The sequence below is a fragment of the Ursus arctos genome, unplaced genomic scaffold, assembly GCF_023065955.2.
Source record: "Ursus arctos isolate Adak ecotype North America unplaced genomic scaffold, UrsArc2.0 scaffold_8, whole genome shotgun sequence".
Classification (NCBI taxonomy): Eukaryota; Metazoa; Chordata; class Mammalia; order Carnivora; family Ursidae; genus Ursus; species Ursus arctos.
This window is the reverse complement of record NW_026623100.1, coordinates 13,297,422-13,310,203: the sequence shown is the minus strand read 5'-3', so window position 1 is coordinate 13,310,203 and position 12,782 is coordinate 13,297,422. Positions and strand designations below refer to the sequence as shown.

Genomic DNA, 12,782 nt, shown 5'->3' with positions numbered 1-12,782 from the left:
ATTTCTAGCAGGGATCTCACTTTGAGCCTTTACCTGTAAAGTCTTCCTTAACTTTTGGCGATCAATTAATAGCTTTAAAAACATGAAAGGTCGTCACATGACTTGAGAGTGTGGGGAGGTTGTGATAAACTAGGGATTCTTTTTTTTTTTTTAAGATTTTATTTATTTATTTGAGAGAGTGAGCACAAGCAGGGGAAGGGCAGAGGAAAGGGGAGAGAGAGCAGCAGACTCCCCGCTAAGCAGGGAGCCCAACATGGGACTTGATCCCAGGACCCTGAGACCATGACCTGAGCAGAGGGCAGACGCTTAACCAACTAAGCCACCCAGATGCCCCTAAACTAGGGATTCCGAAGGAAAGACACTACCTGAAAGGAAAACAGCCTGCCTGCCAAGGACAAATTGTCGTTACCTGTTCTGTTGAGGGTCGGACCTAAGACAGAAATGGGTTGAACCAGGCAGTGTGGCCAAGGTTAGCTCTGGGCCACATTTTTATGAGAATGGAACTTGCTTTCTGCACCTCTCGGTGCCTCAACATTGATTTTTCCTTCCCTCAAAGCCCCGGAGCCCTCGCACAGCTTCTCCCACGCCCCACTCCGGGGCAGAGCCATGCAGGACCTCCTTCTCCCACCTTCCCACCTGCCTACTTTGCATTTTCCTCACATCATAACTTAACTGTCTAGTTACTCAGGGATCTGATAAATCAGGAGCCTGATGGATCCTTCACAGGGTTAGGATCCAGTTTTATTCACTCATGTTTCCCTAGCACCCCACACCTAGAGGCTGTACAAGGACGATGCTGGGTATGTTGATACATATTAATGGCAGACCCTAGCATAAAGTGTTTCCCTCCTGAAAGCCAAGATTTGGAAGAAGATACTTTAGAAGAAGGTGGGCCTCCATTCTTCATGTCTCCTTTTCAGGAGAACTACCAACCCCATCCCAGATTCTCCTGGGGCTGGAGGTGTCTTGGTCACTGCTTGGATGTGAGTAATAAAAAAGGGAAAGACAGGGGCGCCTGGGTGGCACAGCGGTTAAAGCGTCTGCCTTCGGCTCAGGGCGTGATCCCGGCGTTGTGGGATCGAGCCCCACATCAGGCTCCTCCGCTATGAGCCTGTTTCTTCCTCTCCCACTCCCCCTGCTTGTGTTCCCTCTCTCGCTGGCTGTCTCTATCTCTGTCAAATAAATAAATAAAATCTTTAAAAAAAAAAAAAAGGGGGAAAGACAGTAAGCCCCGCCCCCCCCAGGTTCCCATACGGCAGGGGGAGGGGAAGTGGGGCAGGACGGCTCAGGGAATAATGAAACCAACGGGCATTGCTCTAGAGATCAGAGGACAGTCTGGTACCCTCTGTAACCTGATTCCAGCATTTGCTTTTAACTTAGCCGCTATTACTGTAAATTTATTAAAAGGAAGTGAAATCTTCACATTTGTGCTTACTTGACACTTAACCAGAATCTGGCCCATGATACTCTCAGTAAAAGGAATTTGAATAGTTAACGTTGACTATGTGCTTACATCTGCTTCACCAGATTTTGACCCGGAATACTCTTGGTGCTGTTGTATCTCACAGAATGTCCTAGATATACTGTGATCTTGTTTCTAATAGCTGAATAAACTAATCCCCATAAAGCCACATGAGTGCCTGTGATGTATTACAAGAATTGGGATGTTGTCGGTAGGCAACTGCAATAGAGCTACCTGCTGACTCACTGAGCTGGTCTATTTTTAATCCAATGAGCAAAACTTCTATTTGGTGTGACCTTATCTGAATGCTATCTTCTGTAGAGCTTGTAAAAACTACACCACTCAGAAAAAAAAAAAAAAAAAAGTTGGAGATGTTCATTTCCATTACTTCCTGACAAAATAATGATGCTGCTTATTCAGTTGGACATCAATCTTTTAACTAGAGATCAAGTAAGTGTTGCCTTAATAAAGACAGTCTGGCAGCCAGGTTGTGAAAACAAAACAAAATGAAAAAAGCTCACTAAAACCAAGTTTCTGTTTTTCTTTGAGAATTTATCTTTTTTTATAAGAATTACTGGAAACGCGTTAGTCATGGTGAAAATCATATTGTTATTTTACATATACTTCTCTTACTGGTACAGAAAAATGAAACTGACTAAGGTCACCACGTGATACCGCCTTTGATAGTCCCAAATTAGATGAACAACTGGTTTTGTTATTGACGGAAAATGTTCCATCGAAAGTTTGAAACTCCTGCTGAAAAGGGAACCCAAAGTGTTTGCAAAACCACTGCTAAATAGAAATACCGTGGAGGGGGAAAAAAAAAAAGTCTTGTAATTGGGTTCCATTTGTTAGTGATTTCCTTTTCAATTTCCACAAGAAAAGAAATAATTTGATGCTAATTGCTTGGAGAGGTTGAGAGAGGGGTCGATGTCCGGTGTTAATTTTCTCTTGGTAAGAAAATCACGCACATAATACTTTTAGATCCAGGAGAAACCCTTGTTGTACAATTGTGTGAAGAGGACGTTAGTTTGATCAGATCTGAGAGTTCGGGGCCTAATAGGATTCATTACCGAATCACTATTTTAGAGAGATTTCTTTTAACAGACTCCAGTAAATTCACATAATCATTATGCATCTTGTGGCTGAGAAACACACTTTCCTGGCCATAGCCTGTGGGGGTCTGGTTCTAGGAACCCTATTTCCATGTTTGAGTCATACCTACCAGCAGTATCTTTAGCTTTTCCCACTGCTTTTCTAGAGTTAAGGCTCTTCTTAAAACTATGGGGAGTAATTTCTCAGGAAGGTAGAAGACCTTAAAGGGTAGTTAAGACTAACAATGGGGGGAAAAGACTAACGATGGGAAAGTCTTTTGAATTTCTCTCACCTTCCAAATTCACAGTGCATATTTGTGTGGTCAAATACAATTCAAAAATCGACATTGAAAGTTACTTCTACCTTTCCCTGTAGGTACTGCAAGTTGCCTATCTCAAGTTGAGTCTCCCCTTCTTCCTTACTCGTGGAAATCCAATTTGTTCACAGTGCTTGACCACTCAATTAAAACTATTCACATCTCTGTTCATCTTTGCAGCGGGGGGTGGCCAGGCAACCCAGTTCAGCAGAGAAAATCCGAGTGACTTTTACTAGATGGAGTTTCCAGAGAAACTGTGGTTTTCTGAGTCCAAGGGACATTTGTTGAGAAGCTACTGTTTTCCTGATTCAAAGGGCCAGACTCAGCTGGCTTAGGACTACTGTCTTCCCCTGTCTCTTTCCCCCATTCTTCCTACCTAGACCATGAATTTGATGCCTGGAGGTAGACTATCCATCTTGTAACCCCTGAGGACAAATCCTATCCTACCACGCAGGCATCCGTGAGCATCAGCCTGGACGACCAAGCTCTATGATTGCCAAATCAAACACCACTTACCCAGTTACATTAGTGCATGAGACATCTTATACTAAAAACTAATTCACTGTGTGTCTGAAATTCAAATTTAACTAGATGTCATGTATTTTTGTTCGGCAACCTTCCTGCTTCTAGATTTCTTGCTATTTGAAAACATTAAAATTCCATTCGGTTAAACTGCTACTACAGTCAAGGTTCTAGTACATGCAGCTTAGGTCACCCCCTCACTAATACACTTTTAAAAAGTAGTTATATTGGGGCGCCTGGGTGGCGCAGTCATTAAGCGTCTGCCTTTGGCTCAGGGCGTGATCCCAGCGTTCTGGGATCAAGCCCCACATCAGGTTTCTCCGCTAGGAGCCTGCTTCTTCCTCTCCCACTCCCCCTGCTTGTGTTCCCTCTCTCACTGGCTGTCCCTCTCTGTCAAATAAATACATAAAATCTTTAAAAAAAAAAAAAAGTAGTTATATGAAGGGGTGCCTGGGTTAAGCATCGGTTAAGCAGTCGGTTAAGCATCTGCCTTCAGCTCAGGTCATGATCTCGGGGTCCTGAGATCGAGCCTGCTTCTCCCTCTCCCTTTGCCCCTCCCTCCAGCTCGTGCCCTCTCTCTTTCTCTCTCTCTCTCATAAATAAAATCCAAAAAAAATACTTAGGTCAAAAAAAGTTATTCATTTTAAATTAATTTAGATTTTTTCTTAAAGTCCTAATTTTAGATTTTAACTATTTGGAATTATGAACTATGTAACATCTTCTTTCTTCAAAATCGCAATACAGATACACTGATTATTAAATTAATTAAACAAGGAGGCCATTACTCTGAAGTAGTTCTGGTGCTTTAGGGGCATTATGCAAACAAACCAAAACCCAAGCCTATCAATGCCTCAAGGTTAAGAAATCCAAACCTACGGGCAACCAATCACGCACGGCCAACAAGACTTTCCCAAATAAAGCAGCTGCTTAAGCTACAGCTGATCCGATCACGTTGTTGTCTTGCTTCCACCCCTTCTCTCTACAATTTTTTCCTTAGCTCCTATCGGTGGAATACTTTCTGGTTTGGCACTCCTGATTGATTTTTGCTCAAATAAACTCTTAAAATTTTTTACGCTGCCTCAATTTATCTTTCAACAGTTGAAATGATTCGGCATTTGTTCCACCAGCTATTGGTCCTTGAAACTTAATAACATTAGTAAACGGAATTAAATTTGTTTGTCCATATGATTTACCAAACACAAGCACAAAGACTTAAGGCAACGATCCTAATTTCAAAAAATGACACACATGAAATATAAATAAGTTAGTAATTTCCAAGGGGTCTATTATTCACGGAATAATTGATATATTTCTAGATTTGCTTGTATTCTTTACTGCACTTCTAATACCAAATGACTCAAATTATTGAAGTCAAACTGACTGATGCAATTTTTAGCTGCTGTACTTATCACCACGCTTCAGAAAGCCGGATCATCAAGAATGGAAAATAATACGGTTTCTACCCTCAAAGAGTTACAATCTTTTGAAGGAGATGAAACTTAGCAGGAGTCAAGTCCTTAAGGATGAAAAATGAAAGACTAATATAAAAAGATAAATTACAGTTAAATGGAATATTTTTTAAAATGCCAAAATAGACAATGCATCTAATGGACTGTTAGGATGAAAGTTATTGGGGAAGATTTCATGGAGAAGGTGGAATTTGTGATGAGCCTTGAGACTGATGCCAGTAGGAGGTATCCGAGCGCCCAGAGGGGTCCCGTAGGACTAGCCAAGAGGGTCCTTGGCTTTTTGAAAGATGGAAATCAGATGTGAGCCAGCAGGAGGTGAAAGCAGAGTTTATTGAAGATATAGATAGATGGATAGATAGATAGATAGACAGACAGATAGATACAGAGCATCCGTGAGACTCGGAGACAAAAAGAGCATGAGTCTCGTCTTTGCTTGGGGTCTGCGGTTTTATTGTGGTCTGGTAAAAGTGTCCCCCTAGGCATCCAGGAACTGGTCGGAACAAGGACAGGGTCCAGGTATCCTTCGTTAGTCATTCATTCCCTGAAGTCAGGGGTCTTGGCATCAAGTTGTTTAGAGTCACTGGTCTTAGAGAATGTTCATGACCCTTCACTCCTTAGATGGTCTCTATAGTCCTGGAAGACTCCAAAGATAGCATTAGCTCTTTGTCACTTACAAGGAGGACATGTGCTGTTCACATTACAAGGCATGTGTACGGTAGGGGGATGGGGGTACAGGTCCTAGCAAGAATAGAAGCCAGAAAAGGAGCAAAGAAAAAACACTGCTTTTTATTGGGGTCTCTTCAGTTTCCCTGTCTCAAGATTTGTCAGATTCATGTCTGTGATATCCTTTTTTTCCAAAAAGAATTTTTAAGTAATCTCTACACTCAACATGGGGCTTGAACTCACAACCTCAAGATCAAGAGTCATTCGGTCTAGTGACTGAGCCAGCCAGCAGCCCCCCTGTGTATATCTACATAAGATCTCTTACTTAGGGCCAAGAATCTGCTTTGCTAACTCCAGGGGATACCCGCCACTTATATCTAATGCTATGGCGATGGTGTCACCTCCATGTGAGTCATGTCCCCTGGAGTTGCACAAGGAAGCAGCACTGTTAACCATTCTATAGCAGACCAGAGCTTACAGGTCCAGGGTCTGATCTGTCTAAAAGCAGTTTATACAAGTGTAATAAATACAAAGCAGTAATAAATCTGTTGTTTCCATGAGTATCCCAGTTGTATGCTCTGTTCCCTTGTTCTCCAGTCTCTTCTTCTTCTTCTTCTTCTTTTTTTTTTTTTTTTGAGGTCTTATTTTTAAGTACTCTCCACACCCAACATGGGGCTTGAACCCACAACCCCAAGATCAGGAGTTGCACCCTCCACCAACTGAGCCAGCCAGGCGCCCCAGTTCTCCAGTCTTAAATAGTTCTCCAAATTTCATTTACCAGCTACAGGTTTAAGTCCTCTCTTGCAGCTATTTATATCACACTGTGTAAAATAAAACTCCTCATTCATAAAATGAAGATGATAATAAACCTTGTCCTACTTATATAAAAATAATTTCCTATCTGCAAAATGGGGCCATATATAGTATATATATATATATACATAAAAAATACCCTATTAATTTCACAGTGCCGGTTCTGAGCATCAGACGGGATACTACATAAAAGCAGATTGAAACTCAAAGTATGACACGAAACGGAGGCATCCCCATAGTTCTGCCTCGCACTGACTAGAATTGGAACCAAATCATTTGTAAGAAAAGCATCCAGTTGTCTAGTACAATATGTTTGGCTATAAAGGGGTGTGATATTTACTAGCCTGGGGACCCACCAAAACGTTTGCGCTACATTTTGTGTTTACTATTCTTACGAATAGCCATTTTTAAAGGAGTTGCCAAAAGCCTATGCAACTGGTGTGACTACTTAGGAGCCCGCCTGTGATTTAGTGTTTAAAGCAAGACGGTGAATTCCAGCTCTCCTCTCTTACGGTGCTCCGTTTCGCATTTCTTCCCACAAAGGGGGACATTGTTCAAAGCAGAATTGTAGATAGAGCACTTTTCTTGCAGATACTTTCTTTTTTACCTCTTAGGCTGACTGCAGTTTGAATGCTTTTGGTATGATCACTAGAATTTTCTTCTCAGAAGTGAAAGGGGTATCGTAATCCTATTCTGGGGGATGAAATGCACTCCCCTGCAGGGACCATAAACCCGGGTTCCTGTCCCAGCTTTTGTGTGACTTTAGGTCAATTACCTCTCTTTCTGGGGCTTCAGTCTCCTTCTCTTCAAAATTATTGCTTTAGGAGCGCCTGGGTAGCGCAGTCATTAAGCGTCTGCCTTCGGCTCAGGGCGTGATCCCGGAGTTCCGGGATCGAGTCCCACATCAGGCTCCTCTGCTATGAGCCTGCTTCTTCCTCTCCCACTTCCCTGCTGTGTTCCCTCTCTCGCTGGCTGTCTCTCTGTCACATAAATAAATAAAAAAATCTTAAAAAAAAAAAAACACCAAAATTATTGCTTTAAAATTTTTTCTTTTAATTTTTTCTATGTAATTAATTTGAGGGGAAAGAATTTTATTGAGATATAATTAATATACCATACAATTCACCCATTTAGAGCGTATAATTCAATGGTGTTTACTATATTCACAGATCAGCGTAACCATCACCACAGTCAATTTTAGAACATTGTCATCATTGCAAGAAGAACCCCCTTATCCTTTAGCTATCAGCCCTCTATTCCTGCACACTCCTCACTGCCCCTCTCCTCATCAAGCAATTGCTAATTAACATTCCATCTCTACTGATTTCCCTCTTCTGGACTTCTATGTGAGTGGAATCATATAATGTGTGGTCTTTTGTGATTGGATTCTTCCAGTGAGCTAATGCAGTCAAGTTTCATCCATGTTACGGAATGTACCAGCTCTTCATTCCTTTTTCAAGGCCAAATAATATTCCATTGCATGGCTATATTATATTTTGCTTATTTATGTGTCTGTTGACAGACATTTGAGTCGTTTTCACATTTTGCTATTCTGAATAATGCTGCTATGAACATTCACATACAAGTTTTTGTGTAAACATATATTTTTAATTTTCTTGGGTATATACCTAGATATGGAATTGCCAGATTATACATTAATTCTGTTTATTGTTTGAGGAACTGCTAAACTGTTTTCCAAAAGTAGTTGGACAATTTACATTCTTACCAGCTCTATATGAGAGTTCTGATTTCTCCTCATCCTCACCTACACTTGTCATTACTTGACTTTTTGATTTCTAGCCATTTAGTGGGTGTGAAGTGGTATCTCATTGTGGGTTTGATTTGTATATCCCTGATGACTACTGATTTGAGCATCTTTTCATATACTAATTAGCCATTTGTTTCATTTTGTTTTTTACTTATTAGCCATTTGTAGATCTCCTTTGGAGAGATGTCTATCGATCTTCTCCCATTAATGTCATTATTTTTTAGAGAATAAATAACGAGAGAAAAAACTACCTAAGAAAACTTTTTTAAAAAAGATTTTATTTATTTATTTGACAGAGAAAGCAAATGAGCACAATGAGGGAAGCAGCAGAGAGAGAGGGAGAAGCAGGCTTCCTGCCAAGCAGGGAGCCCAAGGCAGGGCTCGATTCCAGGACCCCAGGATCATGACCTGAGCCAAAGGCAGACGCTTAACCAACTGAGCCACCCGGGCGCCCCACTAATAGACTTTTTAATGCTTGAAGACAAAAATATAAATAACTAAGGTAACTACAGTTACCCGGGGCGCCTGGGTGGCTTAGTCAGTTAGTGTCTGCCTTCCACTCAGGTCATGATCCCAGGGACCTGGGATTGAGTCTCACCTCGGCCTCCCTGCTCAGTGGGGAGTCTGCTTCTCCTTCTCCTTCTGCCCTTCCTCCTGCTCATTCTCTCTCTCAAATAAGTCTTAAAAAAAAAATCTTTAAAAAAGATTAACCTTCTGGCTTTGTTTGTTTTTAAGCACATTTATTGGCAAAACTAAATTTAGTACTAAATCCTTCTGTTTTCTCATTCTGTAATTTTTGTAGTAGTTACCCTATTAAAACGGCATATATGATAATCAGTGATCTAGTCCAGCATTCTGTTTCAGGTATCAAAGATTCTTTGTGAGGAAATATGGTTATTTTCTATGGCGGTGGTCCTCAAAGTATGGTCTGCCTCCCTGTCACCAAAATCCTTCAAGAGATCCACGAGGTCAAAACTATTTTCCTAATAATATTAAGACATTTTTTTGCCTTTTTCATTATGTGGACATTTGCATTGATGGTACAGAAGCAATGGTGGGTAAAACTCCTAAGGTCTTAACACAAATGAAAGCAGCTGGGCCATACTGTAACAATAGCCATTATATTACTCACTGCCAAGCACTAGCAGTAAATAAGTAAGTAAATTAAATTTAAGATGCCAGTTTCAGTTAAGAAGTCCTTGGTGAGGGATGCCTGGGTGGCTGTTGGTCGAGCATCAGACTCTTGATTTCGGCTTAGGTCGTGATCTTGGGGTTGTGAGATCAATCCCTGAGATGGTCTCTGCACTTAGCGCTTAGTCTGCTGGAGATTTTCTATCTCTCTCTCCCTCTCTCCCTCCCCCTGCCTACCTGCTCCTGTTCTCTCTCTCTCTCTCAAATAAAATTAAAAAAAAAAAAAAGAATGTCCTTGGTGAAATAGTAAAAATTCTTTTTTTTTTTACAAGATTTTATTTATTGATTTGAGAGAGAGTGAGCGAGAGAGGGAGAGAGCACAAGCCAAGAGGAGAGGTAGAGGGAGAAGCAGACTCCCTGCTGAGCAGGGAGCCCAATGTGGGACTCGATCCCAGGACCCCAGGATCATGACCTGAGCCAAAGGCAGACGCTTAACCAACTGTGAGACCCAGGTGCCCTGAAATAGTAAAAATTCTTAATTTTACTAAGTCTTGACTCTTGAATACATGTTTTTTTTTTTTTTGAGTATACATATATTTTTTAAAGATCTGTTGAGAGAGAGAGAGAGCACGGGCAGGAGGGGAGAGGGAGAGAAAGACTCTCCAGCGGATGTCCCACTGAACATGGAGCCGGACACGGGGCTCCATCTCGGGACCCTGAGATCATGACCTGAGCTGAAACCAAGAGCTGGAGGCTCAACTGACTGAGCCGCCCAGGCGCCTCTGAGTCCATGTGTTTTTGACACGATGTGTGATGAAATGGGAAGTACACGTGAGGCCCTTGCGCTACATACTGAAATAGGGGGATATCTTGAGGAAAACACTTGTTCTTTGAAATGCAAGGAACCAGCTGCTTTTTCACGGAGCTCTATTTTGACTTAAAAGAATGACTGGTAGACAAATTATAGTATTCAAACTTGGGTATTTGGCAGACATTTTCTTTAAAATGAACAAAGTGGGCCTGTCACTTCAAGGAAAACAATCGACAGTATTTGTTGCCAGTGATAAAATTTGAGTTTCACGTGAATATTAGAATTTTAGGAACCTTGTAACTGCCACCGTGAGCTTGACAGCTTCCCGGTATTTAAAGACCTTTCCAGTGATATCAGTGGTGATATTAATGAATGTGATTTTTGGGGTTTTGTATTATGTTCTGTGTCAACATTTCGAAGATCTGAATAACTCAACGAACCATTATTTTCTGAATGAAAATGCATGATGTTATAGAATCATGCACTGGTAAGATATCTATTCAAAGGATGAGATAGGGGAATTGATCTTAATATAACAGAGTATGAAAAGATCAGATCTCAGATTGCAAGTAACCTTTTTTTAAAAAAAATCTGTGCAACTAACCTTTAAGAAACTACAACTTGTCAAGTTTTGGTGTAATACCAAAGAAGAATATCCATAATCATCTGAAAAGACTATTAAAATCCTTCCCTTTTCCAATTGCCTATGTGAGGCCAGATTATTTTAAATTTAGTTAATTAACTAATTATTTTTTTTAAAAAGTAAGCTCCAGGGGCGCCTGGGTGGCGCAGCGGTTGAGCGTCTGCCTTTGGCTCAGGGCGTGATCCCGGCGTTATGGGATTGAGCCCCACATCAGGCTCCTCTGCTATGAGCCTGCTTCTTCCTCTCCCACTCCCCCTGCTTGTGTTCCCTCTCTCGCTGGCTGTCTCTATCTCTGTCAAATAAATAAATAAAATCTTTAAAAAAAAAAAAAAGTAAGCTCCAGGCTGCACGTGGGGCTCAAAATCACAACCCTGAGATTAAGAGTCACATGCTGTACTGACTGAGCCAGCCCGGCGCCCTTTTAGCATCGTCCTTTTAGTATATCTGCATTTCTTCCTCTTGTAATTACCTGTTTTTTAAAAATAAACTTTACAGCCAATGTGGGGCTTGAACTCATGACCTTGAGATCAAGAGTCACACGCTCTACGGACTGAGCCAGCCAGGAGCCCTGTGTGAGGCCAGATTTTCTTCATGTGTTTCAATCCAAACATTTCAGAGCAGACCAAATGCAAAAGCAGGTATTAGAATCTATCTTCTATTGAGCATGACATTATGGAGATGAGCAAAACAACAGCAACCACAACAAAAACCAATGCCGTTCTTCTCTCCAAAAACTGTTTTTGCTTTGGATGTGGGACTTGATCCCAGGACCTGGGGATCATGACCTGAGCTGAAGGCAGATGCTCAATAGACTGAGCCACCCAGGTGTCCCTAATCTTTTTTTAAAGATGTATTTATTTATTTTAGAGAGAGAGAGAGAGTTGGAGACCATGGGGAGTGGTAGGAAGGGGCAGCAGGTTAGGGAGAGAGAGAATCTCAGGCAGGCTCTGTGCTCAGCACAGAGCAGAAGTGGGGCTTGATATCATAACCCTGAGATCATGACCTGAGCCAAAATCAAGAGTCAGATGCTTAACCGACTGAGACACCCAGGTGCCCCAAAAGTACTTTTTAATCTTTTATTTATTTATTTATTTATTTTTAAAGTTTTTATTCATTCATTTGACAGAGAGAGAGACAGCCAGCGAGAGAGGGAACACAAGCAGGGGGAGTGGGAGAGGAAGAAGCAGGCTTCCAGCGGAGGAGCCCAATGTGGGGCTCGATCCCAGAATGCCGGGATCACGCCCTGAGCCGAAGGCAGACGCTGAACGACTGAGCCACCCAGGCGCCCCACTTTTTAATCTTTTTAAAAACCGCTGCACACATAGAGGAATATACTTGTATGGTACACTGGGTAAACAGAGGAGTCTGCTCATGACCTGAGTTGAACAATCTAGAGGCTCCCAGCCCCCAGCGCCTACCCAAGAATCCGAAGGATAAGGGGAACGATATCTGGTATCTTGTAAGTCATTCAGAGACTGTGACGCTCTGCTTATCACATCCACACACATTCACACACATATACACACACATCAACACATATTAACATGAATTCATATGTTCACAGCAAACACATCTTCATTCCTGTTCCCAGAAAAACTGTATTGGTCAGGATAAGCTATGCTGCCCCTTGGTAACAAAATAAATCCTGAATTCTCCGTGACTGTTAAGGCTGAACTGTGTCCTGCAAAATTCCTATGTTGAAGTTCCCACGTCTAGGACCTTTGTATGTACCATACTTAGAGGTCCGGAAAGAGGTGCTTAAGTTAAAATGAGGCCATTAGGTTGGGGCCCTACTGCACTATGGCTGGTGTCCTCATAAGAAGATGGAAGAGATACCAGATACCAGGAAGATACACTCGACACCCACACGAAGCAAAGGCTATGAGGCAACCCAGCAAGGAGGTGGCGAGCTGCAAGCGCAGGAGAGAGGCTTCAGGAGACGCCACTCCTGCCGGACACCTTAGCTAGCCTCCAGATCCACAAGAAAACCCATTGCTGGTGGATAAGCCACCCAGTATGTGGCACTTCATTGTGGCAGCCCTTGCAAACAAATACATTGGCTTAATGCAACAATGAGCTATTTATTTTT

At 41.9% G+C, this 12,782-nt stretch overlaps 1 protein-coding gene across 5 annotated transcripts in view; it reads right to left on the bottom strand.

The window, feature by feature from the left end:
• The window catches only part of PPM1B (protein phosphatase, Mg2+/Mn2+ dependent 1B), a 216,955-nt gene that overhangs the window by 109,698 nt on the left and 94,475 nt on the right, over nt 1-12,782 (bottom strand). The window lies entirely within an intron of this gene.